At 40.1% G+C, this 20,942-nt stretch overlaps 1 protein-coding gene across 3 annotated transcripts in view; it reads right to left on the bottom strand.

Annotated features, from left to right (window-relative positions):
• Positions 1-16,424, bottom strand: part of LOC148343088 (KATNB1-like protein 1) — a 30,643-nt gene extending 14,219 nt beyond the window's left edge. For 2 of the 3 annotated variants that reach the window (XR_015846492.1, XM_088315192.1), the window contains exon 1: positions 16,286-16,400. The gene's annotated coding sequence lies outside the window, so the exon portion shown is untranslated. Of the gene's footprint in view, positions 1-16,285 lie in introns of all 3 variants that reach the window. The other variant, XM_088315202.1, reaches the window with a different exon arrangement.
• Between the last annotated feature and the right edge of the window lie 4,518 nt (positions 16,425-20,942).

Genomic DNA, 20,942 nt, shown 5'->3' on the forward strand with positions numbered 1-20,942 from the left:
ATCTCGGACCAGAAACATGTGTTATGAATTCCTCCAATGCTTGGTTTTGGAGGATATTTTATCAGTTCTGCAGCTCCACGTTTCTCCACAACTAATGAAAATGAACCAGTCTTGGCCCACCATGACAAAAATAAAGCTAAATATAGCCTGTTGTGAAAATACACAACACTTTTCTGGGAGGTCTCCTGGGTTTGAGAAATGGTGAAAATGACATCCAATAATCCTCCGTGCTGATTCGCAGAACGCGTGGTCATAAATCTATTTGTATCACTGTGTTTGTTTTGGTGTGGCAGAAAAAGTGCAGTGGATCTATCTTGGAGTTAATACGGGATGCCTGTGGTTTCAAGTCGAACTAAAAAAAAATCATCCATTAGTCCAATTTAAGTCATGGCATGGCTGAGTTTTTGCCGTGTGTAACACACAATGACGTGGAAATGTTCCAGGTCCCAACCACAGAACAGGCAATTCATCGGTGGCAGGGCTATTGCACTCACTTGATTAATATTGCAGGAATTTATCAGGAACACAGCTGAACTAATTTGGCCCACATAAGAAACAACAATGCAAAAAAAATGTAACAGTTCAATTAAACGGCTCTATTTTTTGCAGTTTCTATCCGTCGTCCTCATGTTCAAGTCTTCAATCAAGTTGTTCCCGGAGAAAAATACAGCAAAGTAGTCCGGTACTCCTCTTTGTCTGCAAGGGAGAACAGTCAACTCATTAAATTTGTTTTCTCGACACTGGGCAGGACTTGAGAGCTTAGCGACAATGCGGGAATGCGACCAAATTGCCTGGTAGCACTCGAGAATGTTGCGGGGTTGAAAAAAACTTCTCATCTCTGGATCCCGAAACAACCGGCGCACTCGGTGAACTCCAAAACATGCACTCTGGATTCACTCATGCCCGTCTGGCTGCTGTCTCTTGCCACTACTGACCAAAAAAATCGAATCCAGCATGCGTTTGAGAACAAAGGCGGTTTAGTTATTGAATGTCCGGAATTGTGCAAGCGCCAGCTAGCTTGTCTATCAATTTTGTTGCCGTTATATTCTCGCCGAGGCCTTTTTTCTGATGGGATATAAGTTCATTCCTCTGGACGTCACCCACCTACCTCAATGTAATTTCAATCTTGTCATGGTACGATGTTGATTTTTTTTCAAGAGTTCCAATAACAGAACTCCATTAAAAACCATCATGTTATGATTTGGCGTTTTGGTAGCTCAACCCTTCCAGACTTCAAACACCCCAGTGAGTCTAAGGACACTGTTTCCAGACTTCCAGGCACGTGCAGAGACCTCACTTTGCACTCTCTCACATCAGGGGAACAAATAGAGAGGGTGGAAACCACAAGCCCTTTTGAGCATTTTAAACACTGGCCTGCTGCTACCATTCAATACGACGTTTGCCTGGTAGAAAGCAATGCCATGCCTAATAGAAATCCTTAAGCCCTGCAAGAGTGTTATGACAAGGGCATAACCTGACCGCCGACATTCGACAGTGTTTCAACACCCTGTTTCCCATTGGGACCCACTGCAAGATCTTTCGGAACAGCCAGAAAATTCTGAGACTACTGGTAATAATATAGCGAGGCATCTTTCTGCGCTTTGCAATTTTAAACAAAATCGCTTCTTCTCAAGCCATCCATCCATTTTCTGTACCGCTTCTCCTCACAAGGGTCGCGGGGGGTGCTGAAGCCTATCCCAGCTGTCTTCGGGCAGTAGGCGGGGTACAACCTGAACTGGTTGCCAGCCAATTGCAGGGCACACAGAGACGAACAACCATCCGCGCTCACACTCATACCTAGGGGCAATTTAGAGTGTCCAATCAACCTGGAATGTGGGAGGAAACAGGATTACCCGCAGGAAACCCACACAGACACGGGGAGAACATGCAAACTCCACTCAGGACGGCCGGAGCCGGAATCGAACCCACGACCTCTGGACTGTGAGGCTATCGTGCTAACCAGTTCTCCACCGTGCCGTTTGGTTGTGGAGAAGAAAGACCAAATGCCGTCTGTGTCGTCAAAGGCAGATTCTAGGCCGCCATGGTAATTATCTCACGGGTGATGGAATCCAGCGCTGTTTTTGAAAGAGTGATCATCCCCGACTGACAGTATGTCGGTTTTCAATGTTTACGGAGCACTATAAGGTCCAAATGAATGTCCAATTTTAGTTCTCCATTGCACCTTGATAAAAAAACATGATCTTCTTCAGTAACCTGCTAATATGGACTGACTGACGCACCCGCTACCAAAAACACAGATGTCTCCAATCACAGACTAGAACATATTTAACTAATCTGTCCAGCAATAACAGGCGCTTTTGTCATTATAAGGCATATTTTTGGCCTTGTGACATGCAGCCATTCGACGCAGACAGACAGGTAGTGCATGTTCCCCGTTCTGGGCTCATCTTTTGTTGACAGTCTTGTGGGTATTTGGAGAAACTAGATTTATTGACTTGCCAGTAGTAGGATAAAATATATCCAAAGAACATGACATTACGCTGTTCTTCGGTCTACAACACTGTTCAGAATAAAATGGTCCGTATAGGCTCGATACAGACAAACCGCTACGGGATGGATTCGTATAACGTTGTATACAAATCCTTCCACATTCAGGCAATAAAATTAACGATGAGATGATTAATTTCTGTTCAATGTGTTGTTAAGTCTGCTTCGGGGTCTAAATTATGCCGTTTACGCCCCTTGGCACTTGAGGTTTACTGCAGTTCATTAATTACCCTCTGAGAGGGGATTTGCCAGCCAACTTGTCGGGGCAGCACTGCGCCCAAGTCTCTGCTTCTTAAGGAAAAATTGTAGAAAATGTCAAATTTTGAAATCAGTCGTGAGATGCCCCCCCTCTCCACCATTAATAAATAAATAAATTAATTTAGAGAATACATTTTAAATGCTTTATAAACATTTTTGAGCAAAATTACTTCCAATGGAACTGATATTTGGTCCCGTAAATAAATAATCCTAGACTGTGCGGCGTAAATAAAACACACTCAGCACACTCAAATGAATCTCCATACAAGGTAAAGATATATTTGCCAATATGTGTCCCTATCGTATATCAACAACACGATCGGTTTCGTAACAAAAGTTCACGTATGTCGGACATGGGCCGGCGCCGCCTCCCCTGCAGCTTGGCAACCCCCATCGTAGAGCCAGCCAAGAGTTCCGTTTATCTACGGGTCCATAGTGACAAGACAATGTGGACCTAAAACCAGAGATCATTGGCACAAGAACTCACTCTGGCTGCACCAAACCAGCTCACGCAAGACGAAGCTCCAGATTTACAACTCTGCTGTACTCTCCGTCCTGCGCGAAGGCTCGGAAAAAAACCTTTGAACAAGACTCTGGTCACTAGAATAGATTTCAAAGCAGGGATCTCAGAAATATCATCCGAGGGGGTGGGGATGGTATTGACTGACCAATAAAATGCTGCAACAACGAACGCAAATCCACTGTGCATATTTTTATAAATTAATATTGTCACTGTGGTAATGCAACAGTCACCACCGAACAGCTATAACACGTGAACGAGCAAAACAAAAACTGGGATATTTTGTCAATATTACAATAAATGCAAAGCCACATTTTTGCGTTTATAATTCACCACAACGCTTTATAAGGAACCGCTCGCTGCATATCGTCTGTTTTTTTTTTTTTTTTTACTCATCTTGCTAGCTTGTGGGTATAATATTAGCATTTGGCGACCGAGACAATTAGCATCTTGACACGCGTCAAGAGTCCATCATTGATTGATGAAACGGAGAGAGGCCGGTCACTTTTTCAAAATAAAATATTTCAGACTCAAATAAGAAATAAACCGGAAGGAGTGCAAGTTTTTGTTTTTCTTTCATCTGTGCTGCCCTGTCCAAAGTGGCCCAGGGACCGGCGGTTGGAGACCACTGGTCTAAAAGACTGGTTTCTCTTCTATTCTCTGTGATTAAGTTTGTCTTGTGGCCCCAAAAAGTGGATAAGAGTCTCAGTAACTGAGAGAAGAAAACTAAACTTCTCCTTTCAACATCGGAAGGACTTTGTGAAAAGATTTGGTCACACTGTGGGTGACGACAACAAAATAATTGACGGTGCCGCTTTTATAGTGACATTAGAAGAAAATTTTTCGGCCAGCTTTGTCAACAAATCGGTACCCCTCCCAAAAAAAAAAAAAAATTAAAAAAAGTTCAACAATTAGTTTAGCACAGCTGACCTCAGCTTAATGGGTTAGAAAATATATTTGTCTTTATTTTTCTCCCAACTGAACCTGTCTGGTACCCTGCACTGGAGATGCCACACAAACTTTGTGAACCGCCGAAGTATGAAAATAAATAAATAAATACTGACTTAGTGTCAAAGTTTGCCCATCACTTTAATGATGCAAATATAAATAATTCAATTTTTCCCCTTTTTTTTTTTAACCTACCGTAACTCGGAACGTTAAATTCTTCGTGGGTGGTAAGTGAAGCAATCGATAACAGCATTCATAACATTCCTTTGCAATGACATCAGATAACACACAGTTTGTTTGATGTACTATATGTTGCAACCATCAACATGGCATGAATTTGAGACTCAGATCATCGCGTGGCAAAGAAGTTTTTTTTTTTTTTGTGTGGCCAGCGGCTGCCGAAGAAGCTTGTTTAAACAGACGCACACTGAAAGACTTAATGACCGTGTGGACAGCAGTCATACGAGATGTCTATTGAGGCTGAAAGGAGGCTACAGCTGCACACAGTGAGGCGGGGGCCGGAAGGGAGGGGGGGGGGGTTGTTGCGGTCACCTTCTCTTTTTGTAAGCTCCAGAGAAATGAGCAACACAGGATTCCTCCAAAATGTGACTTTGGTGTTTTCTTCCCCCCAGAAAACCAATACAACAACGAATACTCAACTCGAATATTTGTTATTGCCAACGAAAATGTGTCCGACGTAGCGTTTGCTCCAGTGCCGTCTCAATTTAACACAAGAGCACTGATGTTGAACAGGGCACACTTAATAGCTTTGTGTTTTCATTAAGAGCTGCGTATATTTTGAATACACTGCGCGGATGAATCCCCCCCAAACCAATATGCGCACATGCTCAACACGTGCAGAGCAGCAGACGATGAGCACGTGTACCGTACTTGAGAAAACTGTAGTGGAAAATAGGGTGGATCTCCAAAGAAGGAGGCGATGGACATTTTGTTCAAGCTAAAGACATCAGTCAGTTTCACAAAAAGCTACAAATCAGTCACTCACTCTCTATTTCATCCCCTGAATTTGTCATTTTATGTTCCAGGCATCATTCTTGTAGTTTAATTTATGCGCCAAAGTTTGAAAGAAAAATTCAAGGCCAAGATCATTTACGACCTTCTATGCTACAGTATGTGCAATCTGATGCAAGTTATTGTGTCCATTTTTGCTTTCGAGGTTCTTTTTTTTTTTTAAATGCAGATTTACGATGAAATGCATGTACTGTATGTTCCAAGCATCCATTCTCTGTAGCACTTCTCAGGGTCATGCGTCTGCTGGATTTTATCCCAGCTGACTCAGTTTGGGCAAAGATGCAGCTGGTTGCCAGCCAAATGCATGACAGAAAAAGAAAAAAAAAATCGGCAAATTCTTTCCTTCAGGTAGATTTGCGGGGCATGTGGACCAGGCCAGCTTGCAAATAGCGGAAAATGTTCGTATAATTGCCGGTCATTGAAATGGATTGGGGATTTTTGTTTTTATCTTTTAATTAATATCCACAAAATTCTTTAAGAAATGCAGATAAACGTATGATATATGCATTTTCCATGGGAAGAGGGGAACCCTTTTTTTTTTTTAAACTAATTTAAAAAAAATCATGAATATGCAAATCAACAGGTGCTAAACAGCAAGTAGACAATTTGTAATGTGAAATTACTAAGAAGAAAAAAAGAAGGAAGGAAGCTAGAATATTAATGGTGCACTTCTGTCCAATAAAAGACGATTTGATACGTATCTCGATACATGGGAATGAAACGATTAAAGAACGATACATTTTCAAGTGGAATGATTCGATTCGGCTCGGTTCCGTGGGATTCCGATTTGAATCGATATGCTAAGGCTGTAGCGTTTGTCCTGATGAATAATTTGTAAAAGCACAATCTATTTGAGTTAATTAAATTCAAAGACACAATTTATTGCTGGTGTACAATACTCACAAATGCACACAATTGTGATTCATTTAAAAAAATAAAATAAATAATTGAAATCAATAGTTACATATAAATAGTTATACTTTCTAATCTCAAAGAGAACAAGTTTCAATACATTTGGAGAGCCCGGGAGACACTGGCTTCTGTCTTTTGTCTGATCGCAGTGAAAGGAAAGCCACCGAGAGTCCGATTACCAAAATCTGTTTCGCTTTATCTCAAAGGTCATTCCCCGTTTGTCACAGCCGCAGCAGTCCTACAACGGAACCGAACGAGAGGTTTCATAATATGTTTCCATTTGGGAGACGGTGCTTATTGTGAAGAAGCAAACAGGTCGCAAAAACGAGAGAAGACCTCATACAGCCGTATTGAAACATAAAATAAATCTGAAATCCGAAAGGGGCTCTGTGGGAAATAAATGGTGTCAGCCACTTAACCTTTCACCCGACACAGACTTTTCACATCTCCTCAGGGTCTAATCTTAGCTTTTCCTCTCCGAACCACGAGGATGAGGTCAACGATGGGTTTAACATTAAAGGTGAGAAGCTGCTCTTGTGTTTGGTTTCGCACTTTTCATCTGTGCACTGGTGACAATATCTCTCTCCTCAAAAGTTATGTATAGTAATGGCTTAATGCAGGCATATTTTTAAAAAAAAAAAGAAAAAGGAAATTCAGCTATCACAGCAGATTATGGAATGTATCACCTGAGAAAAGTGAAAGAACCCTGTACTGGTATTGGAGCATCCCCAATATCTAATAATGATTTATACATTACATTGCACATAAAAACGTGAAAAAAATTGCAGACAATAAAATAATGAAATGCAAATTTGCTAATAATGTCGTCTCTTTTGGCAGTCATATTTCCACAATGATTATTAATTGACAGGTCTTAATATGGATAATGGATGGCTTTGTTAAAAAAAAAAAAAAAAAAAGGGTGACTAACTACCAATGAGCAACTTCCAATTGTTTTGTATAATGATCAACATCATCAAATCCCGATTGAAAAAGACCACCAGGAGAACATTTGTTCTCAGGCAACTTTGGGGCCTTAATGAGAGTCATTCATCAAAACATGCCCGCTGTCAAGTGCGCACATGTGCGCTTTAAATTCCAGCCATTTTCACGCCGCCGATAGATTCAAACAGCAGTCAATCAGATCGCCGTGAGTCATCCCCTTTTGTGCTGCCTGACTCAAAAGCATCTGCTTCCTTGCGTAATCCTTTCATTCCCACTGTCCTCCCAACGCTCAGTCATGGGATTGTTCACGTTCCCGTGCACATGGCGAACGCTGACAAACACTTGTGAACAGGTCCAGTCATTTGCAATTCCTCCAAATCAAATATGAAGAGTCCCTTTGCTGCATATTGACGGCAAAACAAATTCCATTTGGCGCTGAACCACGAGGGCGCTTAAATCATTCCTAAATCATGCAATATTGTCAGCTCGAGGGAGAATTATCATATGCAGACTGTTGCTCTTGGAATAAAAAGACCTGACTTCTTCATAAGGTGGAAATAAAAAACAAAAGTCTAATTGGTCCAACAATAACATTAAAAAAAAAAAATTGATAAGAAGCCTTATTGGTTGGAAGCATGACACGAGGACCACTGCTGGGTGTTAAAGAGGACCAGATGATGGGCCGAAGGAATTTTCATCCACTGGGTTTCCAATCGTCATATTTTCTAAGATGATGGCAACAGCAGAGCGAAGCAGCAGATGCCGAAACTTGTCCTTCTGCATTGAACCATTTTGTGAAGTTTGTCTCAATTTAGATGAAGCGCTAATGAACAGCAACTTCACTGACTCATCGCTTTGGATTGGCCACTGCAGAATTTTGTAATGGAGTGTGTGATGATGTCCTGAACGGGAAAGACCTCGAGTGAGGCCAATCTTAAGTGAAATGACCTCAGATTTTTTTTTCTTTTTTTTTTTGTGATTATCCTGCTGGACTTGGAAATTACTTCCTTCTCTTTTATACACCACTCGGAAAAAAGGAAGAGATATTTCGCAATTTCAGAGTGAACCTAAAATGCACCAAAAGCGATTCTAAGCCAGGGGTGGGCAAACTTTTTGATTGGCGGGTGACAATGGGTTCTAAAATTTGACAGAGACGCCGGACCAGGAGCAGATGGATGGCGTATTTTGGGAACCTCACCTCATCGGACAAAAAAAATACATTTCATTTAAAATGAAAGTGAACAAAAGCATTACTACAATCTTTGTAAAACAACAGTATTTAGAAAATAAAACATGAACAAGGTTTATTCATTTAATTTTTTTCAAGTTCGGCGGTCCTGATTAAAACGTTTAACGGGCCGCATGTGGCCCCCGGGCCATATGTTGCCCACACCTGCTCTAAGCAGTACAGAGAATGGGTGGCTGAATGACCCTTTAAAGGCGAACTTAATTCACCTGCAAACTTTTGAAAGAACTTGCAATCGACACTTGAGTGCCTTTCTGTCTCTGTTTCTCGTCTCTTAATTTCAACCTGCTGATGACGCGGTGATACGTTAAACTCAGTAGCCAATCGGGCTGAACATTAAATCGAATTTTCAAATCACGCGCTGCAATTTGGGGTAAATAAATAAAAAAATCATTATCGTTGTATTTATATATCGTCAAGTTAAGTTCAGTTCTTGAAAAGTGCAGCTAAAATATTTACACCTTGTTCCATGAAACAAGAAAGTTTGGCATGCTAAGGCCACAAATGTATTATTTGTCATTATTGTTAGAATCTGATTTATGATTTTTTTCGATAGACTCATATTAATTTATGGTTTATTTGAAAGATTAATTTATTGCTGGTGTTTGGTAAAATTTACATTTAGAGAGAAACTTGAAGAAAATGTGAATGTCATTCCAAAAGAGGTTTTATACCAATTTTCTATAAGTCAAGTTATTTATTGCTCCATTTATGCATCAAATACCAGTTGTGAATTTTAATGGAGCTCCAAGACAAGATTTAAAAAAAAAAAAAAGAAAAAACTTTTTTTTTTTATTTTAATTTAGATTTTTATTTACTCTCTCGACACCAATTTTATATGGCCGCTAGAATTTCCCACTGATCGCAGTAAAACAGAAACTGGCCACCGACGCCGCTTCTCGGAAGTTTGCGTGACAGCAGCTCTCACCCAAGAAAGTGTTTACAATCATAATCGTTGCTGGCGAACATATTAAACCATGTTTGGAAATTAATCAGCACTTTTTTTTTGTGTGTGTGTATTTAATCAAAGCTGGAGGAGTGTCAAAGGAGAAAAGTTGGCAAAAATCTCTCCGATTTCAGGGCCGCTCACAAGTGTGGTCGATTAAGATGAGGCGTTAAATAGATTCTTGCTCAAATGTTTCGCAAAGATGCTAAACTGTCGACTGAAAAATATTTACTTCAAGTAGACACCGAGGGAAATTCTCAGCTGGTATTCGCACTTAGCAACTCCACACAAATCTAATACAGTGGTGTTGATGTCATCCAATCACAAATGCCGAAGCCAAACATGTGGACCGTACTACAAACTGGAGAATTTACAACACACAAAGGAAGGATTCATTTTTGTTGCGACGTTTGTTTGGTTTACAACTGGGTTACATCGTCACTGACAAGGCAGGCTCTGCTTGCACTTATTTTTTTATTTATTTTTTATTTACACAACATTATTGGTTCTTCTCAGGCACAATTGATGTGATTTGATTAATGCAAGGCAAGGCCGATTTATTTTACAGCAGGTCACTCAATGTGTTTCACATATTTAAACTCACAACATTTAAAAATATTAAAAGAACTAAAGATGATTAAATGCAAAGTCAAGAAATAAAAAGGAGCTTACTTATATGACGGAAAAAATGAACATAAAAGATTTTGGAATATTTGATTTGAAAAAAAAAAAAAATGCAGAGTCTGCAGATCTCCGAGCCAAAGTGTGTTAACATTTCTTAAGCATTTAATGTATTCTGAACCTAAACCCTTCCGGGATTTATCAAGCATTGGCAGAACTTGAAAGTTTATTCTATGCTGCTTTACAATGTTTTTTAACTAATTTGCTACCATTGACGGCTAAAGACGTCAAAGATACATTTTGTTGTTTTTTTTTACTCGGCTGGTTGTGAATTTGACCTTCCAACACGTGACCCCACCCAGAAAGTATGCTACAGGATTTTTTTTTCTCTCTGATGGTTCTGAGCTCCTGTTTCAACGCCCTCGTTGTATTCAGCAGAAAAATGCTTCCAGGGGGATCAAATAGGAAATCTGCATGGATGTAACCGAGCTTCCCACGACTGACATCATGTAATCCTTCTTGAGCCTGCAAGCTACTTGACTCAAAAGCTCCACCGCAGCTTCAAGTTGATCATTGCACGCTGTTTTGTCTCAATCTCTGAATTCACAGACGATGATGAGAATGAAGACTGTGCATCAAGACATTAATAATCAATTAATTACAAAGTCAGATCGGACACGCTACATCTCACTTATAACACGGATGCATATGCACTTACACTCTGTGACCTGACGCAAATGTTGCAGTTGAATCCCATTAGACTTCTTATTACGTGACTAAAAGCAACAATTTAGCGCCGCGCAGAGATGTAATTACATTCTCCAGAAGTCAGAATACAACCGCTTCTTTCCACTTGCTTTGTTTTGTTTTGAAAAATGAGGCCAGATGAAGCAAAGAAAAACTTTGGGCCCGGCCCACTAATACTGCTTGAAAGCATAAAAGAGGATGGAGAGAGATCCCCCTGACTCCAAGAATTCAGGCGCTATTTTTCCACTGAGACATGTGGATAAACATCAACGTCTTCGGGTAAAGTGACAGTGGGCAGTGACAGCTCCAGCTCACGTCTGCACCGCCACGCCTGCAACAGAATGGACGGGAGATTCCACTTAGAGGCTGCACGAGGCAAAAGGAGCCTCTTTCGTAGGAAGGCCAGATGGACCAAGACAGAGAGCTTTCTGTCCTCTCGGCGAGTGGAATGGGAAAAACAAACACGGCGGTTTTCAACATTTAATAATGGAATCCACTTGTGTGTGATTCACGGCCTTGACAAAAAAAATAAATAATTTTCCTTTTGTTTTCATTAAACATTTTTCAACGACCCAATAAAACAAAACTATAATAAGCATTTGGTCCTACTTTTAGGGCAAAACAAAGTCGACTACATGACAGAGTGCAGCTGGCTTGAGTTGACAGTTCTTCTTTTTGGAGTTGAGTTTATTCAGCAGTCAAATATTGGGTGCGCCAATACTAGTGAACTAATCCTTAAATAATCCTGAATACAAATTATGTTCTAACAATTTATGACATGTATATAATGTCACAAAGTAAACGACAAAGCAATACTTTGATGTATATCTGTTTCTAATGACCAGCGTGTACTCGTAAAACTCCAAACAGAAGTTAAGAAGTGCATGTTTGTAGAAATCCAGCATCGTACTGTGCATCATTTATTTATTTTTTTTTTACAGTACATGCGCTGTATATACAAACTGGGAAGATAAACAAAAATCAAGATTGGAAATCGATTCCAGTCCTACGGCTCGATACACACACCCAAAAAAAAATAAAATAAAATAAAAGAAATACACCTCTGTTCTCAACCGGGTAGTCAAAATGCTGACATAAAAGAGCTTGGAGTGTCCAAAATTTCAGTTTTGTTTGTGGAATTAACTGTTTTCTTCCCTAGTCAGCTGCGCTTGACATAGTTGAACTAGCATTAGCGTTAGCCATAGTTTTGCTTCCTCAGGTCTTTGGAAATAGTAGTCACATGACACAAAGTTATAGTTCTGCCTCAGCTTGTGTTTTAGAGTAACACGATTTTTTAATTTGATAAGCTTGTTCATGAATGTTTTTTTTTTGGTGTTTAAGAGGAAAAAACGGATTCCCCGAAAAAGATCAGCTCAAAATAATCCCATTAAGTGTCATTTGGGTGACTGGAATTGCCATCATGCCATCAAAACGAATTGCGATAACCCCCTTTAATGCAAAAAAAAAATAAATAACATAATAATAAATAAGTAAGTAAGTAAGTAAATAAATAAATACAAGAGATAGCACAGACATTTGGCAAATGTTGAGTTCTCGGGCCTAATAAAACTGTGCCCTGTGTTCTTGCAACAACAAAAATGGCTTGGCTGTAGGTAATATTTGAAAATATAATATACAGAGTAAATATAAATATTGTGTCATTGTGACACATGAAGCCCCTCATGCAAAGGTTGGCGAACACTTGGGCTCAAGGGCCAGTTTAGATTTTTTTTTTTTCCCCCAACACAGAAAAATAATCCAGGTAATTTGTCATTGAATTAAAAAAAAAAAAACAACAACAAAACAATTCGGTTATTCATTATATCAAGAATTTTAATTAATAAATAATTCATTGTAATTTTGAAATCGTTTATTATTTATTAAATATTATTAATTAAATTTGATCTAAACAACCAATTATATAATAAAATACTTATAAACGTAAATGTACACATGTAAAATAATTTGTTCTGTACAATCAATCAACGAATTATTCAATGAATACAAATTCATAAAAAAAAGGAAAAATATTTTCTGCGATTTCCTGATGAGGCCTACTGCTCGAGGAGAGGAGTTGATATGCTCCACGGTGGCAAAAAAAAAAAAAAAATGTCAGATTTGTGAAAGTCTTTTTTTACGTTTTACAATCTTATCGTAACTATATTGACTAAGCTTATTAAAGGTAAAAGTGTTAGAAAGTTGCCATTTGGGATTTGCTTTTTTACACCACAAAGTTGATCTCAATCCGTCATTATTATCGCGTTCTTTACCGAAAGTATCCATAAAAGGGCAAAGGGGAAGTGATGTCACTTTGTAACGATCAGGCAGCTGCTCTTGTGGAGAGATTGCATGATGGAGACCAGCTGCTGTCTGAGTGACTCATTTCTACCTCAACAGGGAGAAACAGAGAAAGTGAGGGAGGGGAATCAGCTCTCACCCTGCGGACAAAGTGCACACGCTGCCAACTTCCATGGCCACTTTCACACTTGCGAAACAAATCAAATTCAATTTGTATCTTTCGTTTTCATTTAACAGGAAGCTCGACCAGAATTTCTTACAGGTCGCTGTTTCACCCTTGTTTGATCAAATTCCAATTTAATCTTTGAATCTGCTGATTCACTGCGACGGTATGGAGGCGTTTCATGATCTCATAAATTAACTCTTGACACATTAAGAAATATTGGGGCATAAAACCATGACGCACTTGGACCACCATTTAAACTAGCCTTGCGAAGATCATTAAAAAAAATATTTGCACAGTCGGCGATATGTTGTCTGCGCTGCTGACCTGCACACATTTTCTAAATTCTAGACGACTGGAACTCCCACCATACGTGCCTCAGCAAGTCTGCTCTGAATCATTTACAGTTATTCCAAAATGCTCTTGCTATATTTCTAACCAGAAACATCCGTAGGTCAAGCATTACGTCTGCTTACCACCAAAAAAAATAAATAAAAAGACATTCAGAATCAATTATAAGACGCCGCAAGCTACCGTTAACATGTTGCTTGATCTCCGCCAATTAGCAATTTGGGATTGTGCCTCAATTTCCTCATGACACGATTACAGAATCCAACTATCAATATCACACAAGACTTACTTTTCATTCCCAACGATCTGCAATTCTGTCTTACCTTTGTGGTCCAATGTGTTTCTAAAACAATTATGATTATATTTTTTCTATGAATTTGCATTAATTATCTATGACGGTGGAACTAGACTGTGGTGTAATTTTACCTACCAAATTTAAGGGCATATAAATTGAATTTTTTTTTTTTTTTATTTGATTTGAGAATTTTCATAATTTGACTGGTCCTGAGACTTCTATTCAGATGAGACTCGATAACCAAAAATCCTGGTTCTCTAATCATGTTGACGGTGGTTGGCAAATATTCCTGAAGTGGTAATGCACCATAAGAAAGACAAAATGGAAGAATAAGAAGAAGAAGTCATAGTCATGCATGACTGCCGGTGGCTAGGTTCTTTCTAACACGCTAAAGGAGGCACCACCGGTATTTGCCAAGCGTCAAAAGAAATCAGAAGATGAAATAGAAGCAGATGTAGGAGCAGTCAAGGCAACTACGTAATTTGTTTAGCATGTGGCTTCATTACGCCACAACAAGGATTTACCGAACCAAAAGGCGCAGTCACCAACCAAGATTCTTTGGTTGGGCACGGAGCAACACAGGATTCTAGTTGAGGTTAGCCATTTTAAACTAAAAAGGAAAACGTTTCTGTCGTTATAAGCTGAAGTTTCATCCATCGGAAACTCGTTCGTTGCCATCCGCACACGGTGCGTTCGGTGCAAGATCTAGTTCTACAGTTCTGGTTCTCAGTTTTTGCCAAATAAATTTCCTACAAAATGCGACTTATACTCGCCAGTATCATAAATGTTATTTTCTTCCTTATAATGCCTTGTTTTGAGTGATGCCATTTATATTTTTAGTTGGAAAAACACAGGACATACGATATATCCACACATTCCTGGCCGCATCACACCATTTGGATGTGCAGAAACATGCCGGTGTGGTGTCTTCTCAAAAGCACCTGAGCAGAGTTTGGTAGGTAAACTGGCCCTGACCCAAAACCACCACTGATTACGTTCATAATTTCCAAACTTTTTGCTCCAGAGCCAACTCCAACTGAGTCAGACAGGATGTTTGTATGTTGCCTTGAGTCGGTCCAACTGGATCACCTGACTGGAATGCAGGCGTCATTCTTATCTAGGCTTTCCCTGCTCCCCATGCCTCAAATGTTCCAAAATGGATGACATGACAATCACCGGCAGATAATTACATACTCATTAAAGTTCTTAACACAATCCATCACAGCCGTAAACAGAATGAACACCAAGTGTCCTTGTCCTTTTGTCTGTTGACTGAGAAAGTTAGAGTTTCGGCCCCGTGGTCACAGGTTGAATTTGAAGCTACTCCCCCCGGCAAAACTTGAAAATTTCCCGGATTTAAATGTACTTTTGAACTCAAAATCCCGATTTCAGACAAATTCAAATTCAGACAAAGTGCTGTTCATCTAATGAAGTCAAACGAAAATCTGCATCCCGCGGTGATGCCGTTTGTCACAGATTTATCTGGGGAGCGACAAGAGTACGCGCGAGAGCACGTGAACTCTGCGAAGACGATTCCAAAGGATAACAGTCGGGAATTTACAGACTTTCGACACTCGTTTGTTCAACACCGAAACAGGCCATCTGTTATTATTTAGTGCTTCTCGCTTCTGAGGAAGGACACTTGGTCGTCATCATCGTTAGAAAAATTCAAAATCATGTCATTGCCGCTCAGTAGCAAAAACAGGAAATACGACTCAGGCTTCTGAGTGTCCTCACACATGGCGTTATATTTTAAAATTGTACTTTTGCCTCACTGCAATACCATAAAAATTCAAATTAAAAGAAACGTGTCAAAGTATAACCCAAACTAGACGCCTACTTCAGCCGAATGGAAGCCGGAAGAAAATCACTTCAGGAAAAGTCAAGACAAAATGTTGCCCCCGGTACGAATAATTTTGTTTTTAATGTACAAGATAATAACACTGCTTTACAAGAGGAAATAACATTGCCTTGAAAAGAACCGTTAAGGTCAGGGGTGGGCAAACCTTTTGATTGGCCGGCCACAATGGGTTCTAAAATTTGACAGAGGGGCCGGACCAGGAGCAGAGAGGTGGAGTGTTTTGGTAACCTCACCTCATCGGAGAAAAAAATATATATTTAATTTTAAATGAAAGTTACCAAAAGCATTATTAACCATATATATGTGTTTGAAAAAACACAGTATTTAGAAAATCAAACATTAACAAGGTTTATTCATTGAATTTTTTTCAAGTTCGGCGGGCCGGAAGAAAACGTTTAACGGGCCACATGTGGCCCCCGGGCCGTATTTTGCCCACGGCTGGTTAAGGTGAACAAAATGCAGGTTTGCGTCCCTTCCCGTCTCACTGATAAAAGGCCACAATCACTGATGGAAGGACTCCTGCTGACACCTCCTTTAAACTTCAGTCAGAACACAGCTGCAAAATGGACAAGCAACGCAGACACCCAAATGTCGGCTCAGATCAAAGAAGGAGTCATATTTTCCATGTACATACCACCAGTCCAGGGGAGGGCGTCTTCTGAAGATTATGGGAAGTTCTGTGATGACATAGAAGCTTTGTCCTTATAAGGCAGCGGTGGTCCTCGTATTTTCTCTTGCTGATGGGGGATAGCCACGGCGGAAGTCCAAGAAAGAGCAGGTTTTCATTTTCGTCACAGACTTGGCAGTGACGTTGCGTGTATGCTAAGAGCCTAAACACTGAGCCTCACAGGATTTGTCAATGGCGGTGACTGGAATGTCTGGTATGGCGGGCGCTACCATGAGAACAATCTGTTGTTTGTTAATCCAGCCGGGAACAAACAAACCTTTTATTGTTGCGCAAAAGATAATCGTTGAAGTTTTGCGGCCAAATTATGCAAGGACGTGAATGAATCAACAAGTTGGTGAAAAATGAAAGGAAACCGTAGTCAGACATTTTGCGCTAAAAACCGTTGCCACTGAGTATAAAACTCCGCTAACGCTTTGCTTTTGTCATCAGGGGGAAAATACGGAGGACAATTGGAAAAACTGTTGCAGATGACGGTGTGTAGTCATTATAAAGGCAATTATTGAGCAGCAAGGTGGAAAAAGAAAAAAAAAATGTTACCCCATAGAGTGGGAAAACTTTTAAAATGACATTTAATGAAAATAATCTGAAGTATCTTTGGAAAGAGCTTTTCAAACAATGTAGTGTTTATATATCTCAGAAAGGAAACTCACACAAAGGACGGCACTCATCTCATATTTGACCTCAACTACTGTGTCATGTTGTGTAATATATCACTGAAAATCAAAAGGGTTCTAAAAAAACTAACAGAGTTCAAATGACAAATGCGGTAGCTTTGAGTGGACTCCAGTAATCGTAAAATTTAACAACATTGCTTTTGTTCATTCGAAGTTGATTAGTATTTAGATTTGACGTTCTGTTTGTGGTGATTTGCCGAGATGCGCAATTGGCAAAATGTTCATCCTCATCGATGTGGACTGGATGAAAGTCATGCTCTGTGAACTTTAACGCGCTCCGTGTGTGTCATCCATCGCATTTAAGTTTCACTCACTTTCACTTTAAACCTTTGTCGCTATTTGTGTGCTTCGGATTAGTGTGGCGTACATGTTTTTGTTATTGTCATTGATCTGTTCTCTCTTGCACATCAAGTACAACGAGTAACCTTGACCTGAAACGTCTATTCACTCAATCATGTAATTGTTATTATGCAAGAGCTGCTAAACTGAACTGGGAGAACCAAGCGCCAATTGTCAGAGGGCTGAAAATATCCAGACGCACTGAAATGCAGAGTTGAAATTTGTGTCATTAAAGTCAAGTCTTAACTTTCAAGTTATTGACGCAAAAATCAAGCAATTCAATTGGAATGGCGGCTAAATTTCAAGCCGGTTGAGTCTCAGTTCCACAAAACTACATTTGCAGCGAGGATAAACACACGAGCTTTAAGACAATTTTTCTTTCTAGAGGAAGATGATTCATGGCATGACTCCTTCTTGTGACCGGCTCTAAGTTATCTTTCAGAAGCTCCAACATTGCATAGCTGAATAAAAGATCTGACGTGATCATTTTTGTTGCGTTGTGGTTAGAAATGGACGTTTGCGCCGTTGTGGCAATGAGCACTGCCGACTTACTTCCAGGCCAATTTAAGCGGTTCCACTCAATTCCTTTCAAGTCAGTGCACTAGAGACACACACAATCTATGAAATTGCGGAAAGTACGTTTATTAGGAAGTATGTTTATAAGGAACTGCGAGCGGAGATCAACATGCGGATGTCGGCCAGGGTGATCACAGCTGTGAAGCACTTAGAGACCAGCTTCCACTCCTGTCATGCGTCCAACCCCCAGTGGCTGCGCCGTAATAAATAAAGTAAAGAAGCTGATCGTAATGATGCGGTGACTGAATGGCTTTCTATAATGAGGGCTTCGTGGATTTTGAATTTATGAATGAAATACAATGACATCCACCACGTATCAGCAGAGTGCAGAATCAGTCTCGATTAAATTCACCAAAATCATATTACACCACTCGCGCCAAATCTTAGACCCACTCCGAGCAGGTCGAAAGTTTAGCCTACTTTCTGTCATTGTCACGTGCGATGGGAGCATGTAAAAGAAAACGCCAACTGTCCCCGGTCGATAAGATACACTTGCTCTGGATTGCAAATTAACATGCATCAGTTTTTACGCAACGCGGTTGTGCATTGGACACGAAAATAGAGCCCATGCTCCTAATTTGTCTCATTTTCTATAAATTTGTGTGTGCTAAATAACCACGATCAGTTTGCCCATGCCTGCATTATTGTATTCTGTTTGCTAGCGCTCTGACGTCGTGACAAAACATCTAAGCATTTTGATTTGCAGTGCTTACGGGACGCATTTTGTGGGCACTGACGATCTGAGAACGGAATTTCATCTTGACACATGGATAAACTGTTTTGGGAGAGATTTGAGCTTTTGCAGGTGATTCATGTTGTTGTGCTGAACCATCCAGGTTATTTTTGGCAAGAGCGCGAAGGGAATGCAAACGAGCCAAAGCAATTCAGAAGGATCTTTGCAATTTTGGTGGTAGCGACTCCCTTTATGGGAGAGGGATTTAGTTTTGACGCATGTGAGAGCATCTTCGGGAGAGAAATGAGCTTTCTGCCACACAGAATTGCAAGACAGTTTGGCCAAATGATCTTATGGTTTTAAGAATGTCATGTCACATGAGCCAAACCAATGGAGAAAAACTAAATCAGTGAAGGAAATGAGTTTCCAAGCAGCTCTTTAGTAAACGGAACCAAGTTGGATTTAAAATGGATTTTGATCGTATTCTTACTAATATAACCATTAGTGACCCTTGTCATTGTCATCATATTTCGCCTCTTATTTCTTTCCATTCACTTGCCACCTGTCTGTAAATGTACCTGCATATAAGCCACAGCCCAAAAATAAATAAAATAAAAATAGATTTATAGATATATAAATAAATAACTAAATAAATACAAGCCGCACAAGTCAACAAGCCGCAGTTTTCTATGTTGAAAAAAATGAGTATGAGCCGCACCGTTGTATTAGCCGCATGGTTCAAAATCTAAGAAAAAGGTAGCGGCTTATAGTCCGGAAAATACGGTATACAAAAAGACCCAAAATGGAGCATTAATTGATCCCATAAATTATTCCGTAAAGAAGAGTCAACAATCACCAGACTGGTCTTTTGAATGAGTCAAAATCAGCCTTTCCACCCTGCCAGTAAGGCCCCCGGGAGACACTTTAAATCTTGATTATCTGATTATGTTTTTACAGTAACAGACATGACTCAGAGAGTCTTAATTAAATGTCTGTTTTCATTTGGTATCCCCTCATCAGACAACTCACCATTAAGGACCCCCTGGAACAACCACATCGTGACCAACAGTTTGGTTCAACCAATATTGATTACAAACATTGCGTGAAAACGCTTTTAGATGACGATTCTATTCTGTGTTACGAATAAGATGACAGTCAAGTCTAAGTCATGGGATTTCTTATCACATGTGATGCATATTGGCCGCATAGTCAACCGGTATGTCTCATGCGGCAAGGAATCCATGAACCGCAGTGAACAGTTAAGGACATCATTCTTATGCGTATTACAATGAAAATGCATTTATGTTGCATTGTATAATAAACTATAGCTATTCAAAAATAGAATTGGCAAATGGGCATTAACACTGGCGAAATTCTACATCCAACATGCGCAAATGCATTTTTGCTCCTGCACAGATGTTGAATATCAGAGCAGCAAGCCTTAAAAAAGTTGAGTCATTTTATTGGCTAGCTCACTCGCTGGGAATTTGCCCAGGGAAGTGCAAATGTTTCACTAAGTGTTTATCGGTTGTTTCACTTTCTAAGCCCTTAAAACTCAGTGTGTTATCCTTTAGAAGTAGTTGACATCATGACATGGTTACGCATTAGAAGGGGAAAAACAGTGCTGTGAGCTTAATGTGCACGTTTGAAACAAAAATTTAACAAAAATAAGATATCATATATCAATCGATCTAACTTACAAAATTGACGAGTTCCATATTTTTACGGCCAAAAGACGCGCAGTATCAAAGGGCGCAGCATCAGTTGAGGGTGCTATTTCTGTTTTTAATAGATAGACTGGGCGCGCCGCACTACGAGGCGCATGCTAGCTCGCGCATGCTAGCTCGCGCATGCTAGCTCGCGCATGCTAGCTCGCGCATGCTAGCTCGCGCATGCTAGCTCGCGCATGCTAGCTCGCGCATGCTAGCTCGCGCATGCTAGCTCGCGCATGCTAGCTCGCGCATGCTAGCTCGCGCATGCTAGCTCGCGCATGCTAGCTCGCGCATGCTAGCTCGCGCATGCTAGCTCGCGCATGCTCAGAATACGCTCTCAGAATACTCTCCGGTGAGAGTATATTAAACTTCCATTAATTATGATTGACAAATACGGACAAAAATAAACCTACTCACTCATCCTGGCTTCATCAAGTAGGATTTCAAAGTTTTAAATGGCGCAAACTTATTCTTGAAAAAGAGTAAAAATGTGCTGTTGAAGTCCTTTTACGGGAATGAAAGGTAAGAAAGATTTATTTCAGCAGCAAGTCTCGCCACGATCTGTGTGATGTTCGCACCCTGAGCTGTGTGAAAAATGAGCGAGGAACACAGCAATTCATTTCCTCGCT

Source organism: Idiotropiscis lumnitzeri, chromosome 1 (assembly GCF_059441095.1).
Source record: "Idiotropiscis lumnitzeri isolate Australia: NSW breed Sydney's pygmy pipehorse chromosome 1, RoL_Ilum_1.0, whole genome shotgun sequence".
Taxonomy (NCBI): domain Eukaryota; kingdom Metazoa; phylum Chordata; class Actinopteri; order Syngnathiformes; family Syngnathidae; genus Idiotropiscis; species Idiotropiscis lumnitzeri.